Genomic DNA, 8,277 nt, shown 5'->3' on the forward strand with positions numbered 1-8,277 from the left:
TTCGGTTAAGAAGGAATCCCAGACCCCATCACGTCCTTCGCCCCCCCGCGCCTCGACTTCTGCCTCCGACAACAAATAACCCCTCGCCGAGGGACGCGATTTATAGGATAATTACAGATTCATCAAAACCCACGCGAAATATAAATAAATCTATAATATATAACGCGGAGGGACGCGGAGGCAATAACCGGTGCAGTACTCCCCCCCCCCCCCCCAACACCGGACTGTCCCGGGCAAAACCGTCTAGCAGTAATCACAGCGCATGTCTCCTAAACGCAGCGCAGAAACAGACACGCAATAAACGCTACAAATACTAGAAACATCGGAACCGGCCGGGGACGGCGCTCGGTGATACGCGGCCCGGTACTTACCTTATTACGAGGTCCGGCCAACGAGAGCGCTGGGTCCGAATGACGCCCCAGACTCTGAGCACTCTGATAAAAGCCCCTCGGCTGAGAGTGATGCAGCTGCTTCCTCCCCGGCCCATCCTTGTGATTGGTCGCTGGCAGGAGGACAGAGATAACAGCTTTTCCCCTCGGAACGCCAACAGCCTTCGTGATAAATAACCCGGGGTGAGCGGCGGGCGAAGGGGGTCACTCCTCAGGGTCAGAGGCAGGGGAAAGAGTCAGGGTCCCCGGTCAGTACGGGGGGGGGGGGGCTGCGAGCACGGAGTCACCGAGCGCCGGGGGAATTAAGACTCATTTTGTAACTTTATAATTTTACTTACAGAGACAACAGGTGGGGAGGGCCCTGCGCGCAGGAGCTTGCAATCTAAAGTTTTAGGAAAATCCGGCGCGGATGTGATGAAGCTCTGAGAATACGGCGCGGCTCCGACGGGCGCTACGCAGAATATTACTCTTACCGGGTACCGCCGGCCCGCGCTGCCATGATGTACCCAGCCGGTCCCTGCTGTCGGCACGGTAACTGCTCAACGGACCGGGTGCCCGACGTGATCAGAGGCGACGGCCCGGAGGCAAACCGTGCCTGGAACCCGCTGGCCGGGGAGAGGGAGAGGGATAAAAAGAGAGAGGGAAGGACAGAGAGAAAGAGAGAGAGACACGCGGGGTCTGTACGTCTCGGGGGTCTCGGACCGGTAGATTCTGCTGCAGGATTTTTAATCCCATAATAATAATAATAATAATAATAACCGGATTAAGTCTCTTGAAAGACACAGAGAGAGCGGAGGCCATAAATCTGCCCCGGCCGGGCTCAGCAGACGCCATGGTAACTGCCCCGCTAATTGGGAGCAGCCACCAGGCCCCCGGTCCATTGTGTGCCGGTGCGGGGGGCCGAACGCCAGCATCTCAACAGGAAAAAGCTGCTCTAAATCTTCCAGACCACCAAGTAGAAGCCGCGGGACTTTCTACCCCTCCCCCGACACGCGGACCCTCGGCCGCTCCGAATAATCATTCGACTTTAATGAAGAATTCATTCCCAAGCCAACGAGGAATCCGACGCCCAGCGGTGGTACAAACAACTCACTGAAGGGGGGGGGGGGGGGGAGTACAAAGCGGGGCCGATGAATGATTGTTTTTTAACTAATTTCTGAAATTCTACAGTCACAAAAAGCAGATATTTGAATGAAAAGATGCGGCGGCAACGGCTGAAACTCTCAGCCGGCATAACAGGCTGGCGATCAGAGCGGCCGGCGGGCACCCCGTCTGCCGCTGCATCTCCCGTACATTAAAAGGATGTCACGGGGGGGGGGCAGTCCTGAAATATAAATCGTTTCCTTTCACAAACAGCCTTCAAAGGCTTCTCTTGTGGTTCTGGACGCTGGGAGGAGGCGCCGGCTCTCAGGTGATTTTCACTCCGATTCTTCGGATTTTACAGAAAAACGATAATTACAGAAAAAACGGAATAAACGGCTCCGCGACGGCGAAAACACCCACTGTAACGGGAGCCGCGTCGCCACGGATACCAAGGAATTCCAATATCAGACACTTAAACACAGAAACAGAAAACTCCTCCGGCCCCCGGCGGCCCCCGTCTGGTCTGCCGTTTCTCCTGCTGTAACGACTCAAACCTTAATCAGTCGTTGGTCTCGTCTTCAGGAGCCGTATGTCTATCCCATGCATGTTTAATATCCTCACTGTATTGCCCTCCTCTGCTGGGAGGCTGCTCCACTTATCTACCAAGTAAAGTTATCGGGGATAACCGACACACGGAAGTAAATTGGGCCGTGGTTTGTTTTCGGGTTCACGTGAAGCCGGGACGGGCAGAGGACGTGCTTTTGGGCTCCGATTGCTCCAGAGATGATGTCATCGCCATGGAATCCGCGCTCAGCCGGCCGCCTCTGAAAGGCCGTTCCTTCTGTATTCAGACCGCGTCTCCCTCCGCGCACAAAACGCTTCTCTTCTGCTTAATTTCATTATTTCCTTTTTTATTCTTTTTCCCCTCATAGAACAAAACAGAGCGGGGGCTTCGGTGCCCCCCGCCGCACGGAGACACAATCCTGTTTAACCAACTTGTGCATGCGCAGGGGGGGGGGGGCGCGATATCAATGCACAAAGCAGGAGAATGGAAATGATTATGGGGGGTGAACGAGCCTGTTTCTTGTTACCCCCAGGGGCTACAGAAAGGCACGGCCCCCCCAGGCCGCGATACGCACCAGAGCCATAAATACGTAGGAGTAATAAACCCAAACGGGGAGATTCTCCTTTGGGAGACGTTGCTGTATCCTGGGCGCGGTGGCGGGGCGGTGCAGTACTGTATGCACTCCACAGCAACAGCGTTTGGCTATAAACATGTTTTTTTTTAATTATTATTACTTGTTTTTACAGTATAGCACCACCATAGTCTGCAGCGCTGTACAATTATAATTGTAAATTAACCCTTAGCTCTTTCTAATGGGGGGGGATCCTTGCGAGCCACGGGACGTGATAATACGTCCGCTCCGTGCCCCGCGAGTCTCCTCCGGCCCCGGCTGGACGTTCTCCTCCGGCTGGCATCGGCTGCGCCGCCTGCTCCACGCCGGCTCCGGTTTCCGTTGGGATTTTTTTCACTGGCCATTTCCCGAAAGGCGGAATAAATCTCGGCCGGCGGCCTCTGGAAGGCGACTCCGATCCGGAGCGGCAATTTGTCGCAAATGATATTTTATGGGATTTTCCGCCTGCCTCCCGGGAGCAGAAAACCGAATGAAAAAGCGTTAAGGCGCCCGGCTATCAGCAAAACAACCCGGGCTCGGCGTGTAACGCATTTATCCCCGCGCGGCCCCCCGGCCCCCACGCGGCCCCCGCTGCGAGAAGCTGTTTGTAGAGGCGCAGGCGGCCCCCGGGCTGAGACGACTCCTGCGAGTGGAACGGCTCCTTTAATCTCTCAATCAACACCGACGAGGAACGGGAAACTAATCAGCCGGAAAGGAGCAACTATCCTGACGAACACTGAGTCAGTCCTGCCATCCGCAGCCAGGAACCACAAAATAAATGGTGCCCCCCCCCCCCCGAAGCTGCCCCAGAAAACCGACTCCTGCCCTGTGCGGCCCTCAGAGCCGCCCCCCCCCCCGAAAACCAGCGACCCTCACCTGCTTCACCACTCAGCGCGGGGATGGCGGTACTGGCCCTGACAATGTGATGATGCGTTACAATGTAACAATGTATTGTAGCGTGTTACCATGTATTGTAGCGTGTTACCATGTATTGTAGTGTGTTACCATGTGTTACCATGTATTGTAGCGTGTTACTATGTATTGTAGCGTGTTACTATGTATTGTAGCATGTTACCATGTGTTATTATGTATTGTAGCGTGTTACTATGTATTGTAGCAAGTTACCATGTGTTACCATGTATTGTAGCATGTTACCATGTGTTACTATGTATTGTAGCGTGTTACTATGTATTGTAGCATGTTACCATGTGTTACTATGTATTGTAGCGTGTTACTATGTATTGTAGCATGTTACCATGTGTTACTATGTATTGTAGCGTGTTACTATGTATTGTAGCATGTTACCATGTGTTACTATGTATTGTAGCGTGTTACTATGTATTGTAGCGTGTTACTATGTATTGTAGCATGTTACCATGTGTTACTATGTATTGTAGCGTGTTACTATGTATTATAGCGTGTTACTATGTATTGTAGCATGTTACCATGTGTTACTATGTATTGTAGCGTGTTACTATGTATTGTAGCGTGTTACTATGTATTGTAGCGTGTTACCGTGCGTATTCTATGTATTCTATGGCCGTATTTTCCCAAATCCCCTTTTCTAAAGTATTTCTCATAACGCGGTTTATTTATTGCTTCAATTACCGAGATAATCCGAGCCGCCGCGCCGTGCGAATCCCGCGCCGTTTCCACGCGGATTCATCTTATTTATTACGCCGAGAAACGGCCATTAGAAGGAAATCTCCGTTATTTCACAACTAATAGAGAAATTAAGTGAAATCCGCGACATTCCGGAGAGATAACGGCCGCTCCTCGCGGGAGACCCCGTCCCGAAACAAACGGGGTGACAGAGCGAGGACCCGCCGCGGACACAGAATAATAATAATGATAATAAATAATGATAATAATGATAATAATAATTAATAATAATGATAGTAATAATAATAATGATAATAATAAATAATGATAATAATAGTAATAATAATAATACTAATAGTAATAATAATAATAATGATAATAATAGTTATAATAATAATAATAAATAATAAATAGGCCTCGGGGGTTCTGCATCATCACCGGTGGTTTCAGGATCCTTCACGTCACTAAATAAACCCGCGTATCGATTCTAATAATTCATATATACGTTAGAACCCCCTCTTAACCCTTTACCTGTTCTCAGGGTCTGCAGGATTATTCCTCCCCATTACGTTATCTCTCCCCTATTGTTACGGTTCTGATTGTTGATGATATATATATATATATTGTCATTTTAATCAATTGACCCAAAAACAAAAAGTGATTTATTTCTGCTGAAGAGGTCACCGATTGCAATGTGGTTATTAACCGCTCGACATCATCAGTGACATCACGCGGTTCACTGCCTTTCAAGGCTGACCTTAGGAACACCTTGATTGGCTGAATGCTGGAGCATGACATCACAGCTAGAACTGAGTTCATGCGGTACGAGCAGCCGCTGCGTTGCTCTGTTACTGTGTTACATTGTGTTACCGTGTGTGACATTGTGTTACCGTGTGTGACATTGTGTTACCGTGTGTGACATTGTGTTACCGTGTGTGACTGTGTGACATTGTGTTACCGTGTGTGACATTGTGTTACATTGTGTTACATTGTGTTACCGTGTGTGACATTGTGTGACATTGTGTTACCGTGTGTGACATTGTGTGACATTGTGTTACCGTGTGTGACATTGTGTTTTTGGGATAACGATAAATGTGATGAGGTTATATTCATTTATAAAAATTAGAGTGGAATACACAATATCGATGACATCATGCGGCAAACCTAAAAACGTGTGCATAATGTGTCATTCTATGTGTAACTTATCACACTAGATAATAATAACTTATTACACAGCGTGATGTCACGCCGGCTCGCCCCGGACCACAGAACGCTGACCGGAGGAAGCCTTTACTTCGCTTTCGTGGCACATGAGCTCATAAAGACTTTCTAACAAAAACCTGCGTGGCTGACCCTAAAGGGTTAATTAACGCGCCATTTTTCATTCATATTTTTTATGAATGGCTCGGTATGATGTCACCGGGCGTTTTAGCGCAGTTTAGTAAATCCTGCCCAAAATGAACCATTGTTACTGTATTCTCAGCTTTGTTCCGGGGCTCCCTCGCCCACCATGCGCTGCGGGGGCCGCTGACCCTGCCTGTCCTCCGTCGGCCCTGATTTGCAGCACAATGAGCAGAAGATCCGGGGTCCCTAACGCGGCGCGAAGCCTTTAGAGATTATTCACGGCCCGCGAGCCGATTAACCCCTTCCTGCACGCCCCCCCCCCTCATTATAATAACAAAAAAAACATCTCATTCCCACGAATTACGCCAGAAGCCGGGAGAATCTCTTTGTCTCGAGTCTTCAGACGCTCCGAGTCGGGGGCCGCGTTCCCCTCTAATCACTAGCGCAAAGTAAGTGTGTTTCGGGGGCTCCGATGCATAGCGATGTTTAGACCCCAAATCTAGAAACAACAATTAGAACGTTCTGGAGATTCTGTAGGGAACCCGCAGGGTCCGGTGCACAGACCTCGCGCATGCACATCCCACCATAACATTCACAAAACCCCCCCCAAAATGCCTTCTGCAGAACTCTGAGCCGGGCAATGAAGATCCTACGCGGAGACAGAGTGACCCCGGGGGCCACAGCCTCCTGCACTGGGGCAACAAGCACTTAAAGGGGAACAGCCCCCCCCCATCCAAACTGCCTATAACTTGTGCTTTTTGTTTTGGGGCCCCCAGGAGCCAACTGCAGCTGCTGCCCCAATCATTACAGAGAGTTTAACCATTTGGGTGCCAGAAGAAGACAGTTACACAGAGCATGGGTCCCCGAGCTTCACATGGGAGCGGAGCCCGATGGGGGGGGAGCGGAGCCCGATGGGGGGGGAGCGGAGCCCGATGTGTGTGGGGGGGGCACGGAGCCCGATGTGTGTGTGGGGGGGGCACATTGTTACAGATCCATCAGAAAGAAATAATAATAATCCCCGTCCTCACCAGAGCGGCATCACCGCGCCGTCATCCTCACGGCCAAAGCTGGCAGCAAAACTCGGTGATCTGGAAAGAGACAGCAGAGAGACAGCGTTAGACACTCAGCGAGAGACAGTCGGTGCGAGACATTCAGCAACACGGCAAACGTTTCTCACACGCGTTATTAGCATGATAAAGATGCTTCAGAACACGCAGGACCCGGCGGCTCGCTGGGAACCGGATTCCCAAACCGCTCAAGTATTTAGCAGGCGGGGGGGGGGATAACTACGCGGGGTCCGGGACGCTCCGGCGATGAATCCCCATCAGGGGCCGTCCGCGGGAACGACAATCGATGGCAAAACCGCGACTTTTAACAACTAAGTGGATGCTCGGCAGGACCCCCGGGGTTTGGGGTCTCTGGGAAGCGTTCTGGGCGCAGATCAATAAACGCCTCGATCATTTCACTGGCTTTCCTGGTTATAATCACGCCTTAAACGGCAGGCTGCCCGGCCCTGGCTGGACTACTCCTTTTAACTGAGGGCTCGGAGAAGGCAGCAGCCCCCAAAACAACTCCCAATGTGTAGATTTCTTTTACTTTACCCCAACGCGCAGGGCGTCCCCTGCGGGGCAACAGCGTCAAATAAAAAGGCGTTAGGAAATGCGCTCCACATGCCTGCCCCCGAAAACAGAAAATAGGGGGGGGGGGCAGGTTTCAAATATTGAATCCATGAATCCCTCTGTAGATCGCAGCTTTTATTACTCAATAATAAGAAACAAAACCACAAAAGTCTCTCTCTCCAGCTTTAAAACACAAACCCTGCGTTGAGCCAGACCACAACACCCCAGGAGATTTCTGCAGCTTCCACACAATTATTTTGTAATGAATTTTTAATTAGTATTATTTAGCCCTGGGGTGAAAAGCTTGTACCCTGTGGGGGGATCTCTGTGGTTTAACCCTGTAACTGCCGCTCCGTGCAGCCGCTGTCTCTAGCCCCTCGTATTCCCACGCACGGCGGGGTCGGGCTGCTCCCAGCGCATGTTTACTTTGGAGCTGGAGCGATGTGAAAATATTTCGGGCAGAGCGCTGCGCGTCGCTGATAACCCCGGGCGGGGAGAGTTCGGGCTTCAAATCCACATATTTTTATCAAAACGGAAAAAACTCGTATTTCCAAAAAAATGCTAAAAATCCTGCTTAGTGCTGAGAGTCGTGACCGTTTAACGCTCTGAGCGCGGGGATCCCGGGGCGGAAAGGGTTAAAACTGCAGCTTATGCCGATTTATTTATATATTTATTTCTCCCCAAATTTTATTTACTTTTATTTTTGGGGGTTTTTTCACCATCACGTTGCTTCTGATGGTTTTGAAGTCGGCTGCGCATGTTTTTTGACTAGTTTTGGGCAAATAAAAAGAAGACATTAATGTTTACGTAATTCTGCTTAAACGGGTAACAAAGCTGCCCATTGCCCCCCCCATTCACTGAGATGGTAGCGCCCTCCTGCCACTGATTGGCTGCATCAAGCGAATCTCGGGGAGCCGAGGGGCTCCTCCCCCGCGGAGCCCCCGGGAGGGAAACGTGCGCGCATGCAGCGGACCGGGGCTCGTTCCCCGTCGCACGCTCGTATCGGCACGTTTAGCAGCCCACGGGCCGTCTACATGGTAACCAATCAGCAAGGAGCCCATTCCT

At 50.8% G+C, this 8,277-nt stretch overlaps 1 pseudogene; it reads right to left on the reverse strand.

The window, feature by feature from the left end:
• LOC149272763 (semaphorin-5B-like) overlaps window positions 1–7,632 on the reverse strand; it is a 31,926-nt pseudogene extending 24,294 nt beyond the window's left edge.
• Between the last annotated feature and the right edge of the window lie 645 nt (window positions 7,633–8,277).

The sequence above is a fragment of the Sceloporus occidentalis genome, unplaced genomic scaffold (assembly GCF_023333645.1).
Source record: "Sceloporus occidentalis isolate IW3139 unplaced genomic scaffold, rSceOcc1.0.p SCAF_420, whole genome shotgun sequence".
In the NCBI taxonomy this organism is placed as follows: Eukaryota; Metazoa; Chordata; class Lepidosauria; order Squamata; family Phrynosomatidae; genus Sceloporus; species Sceloporus occidentalis.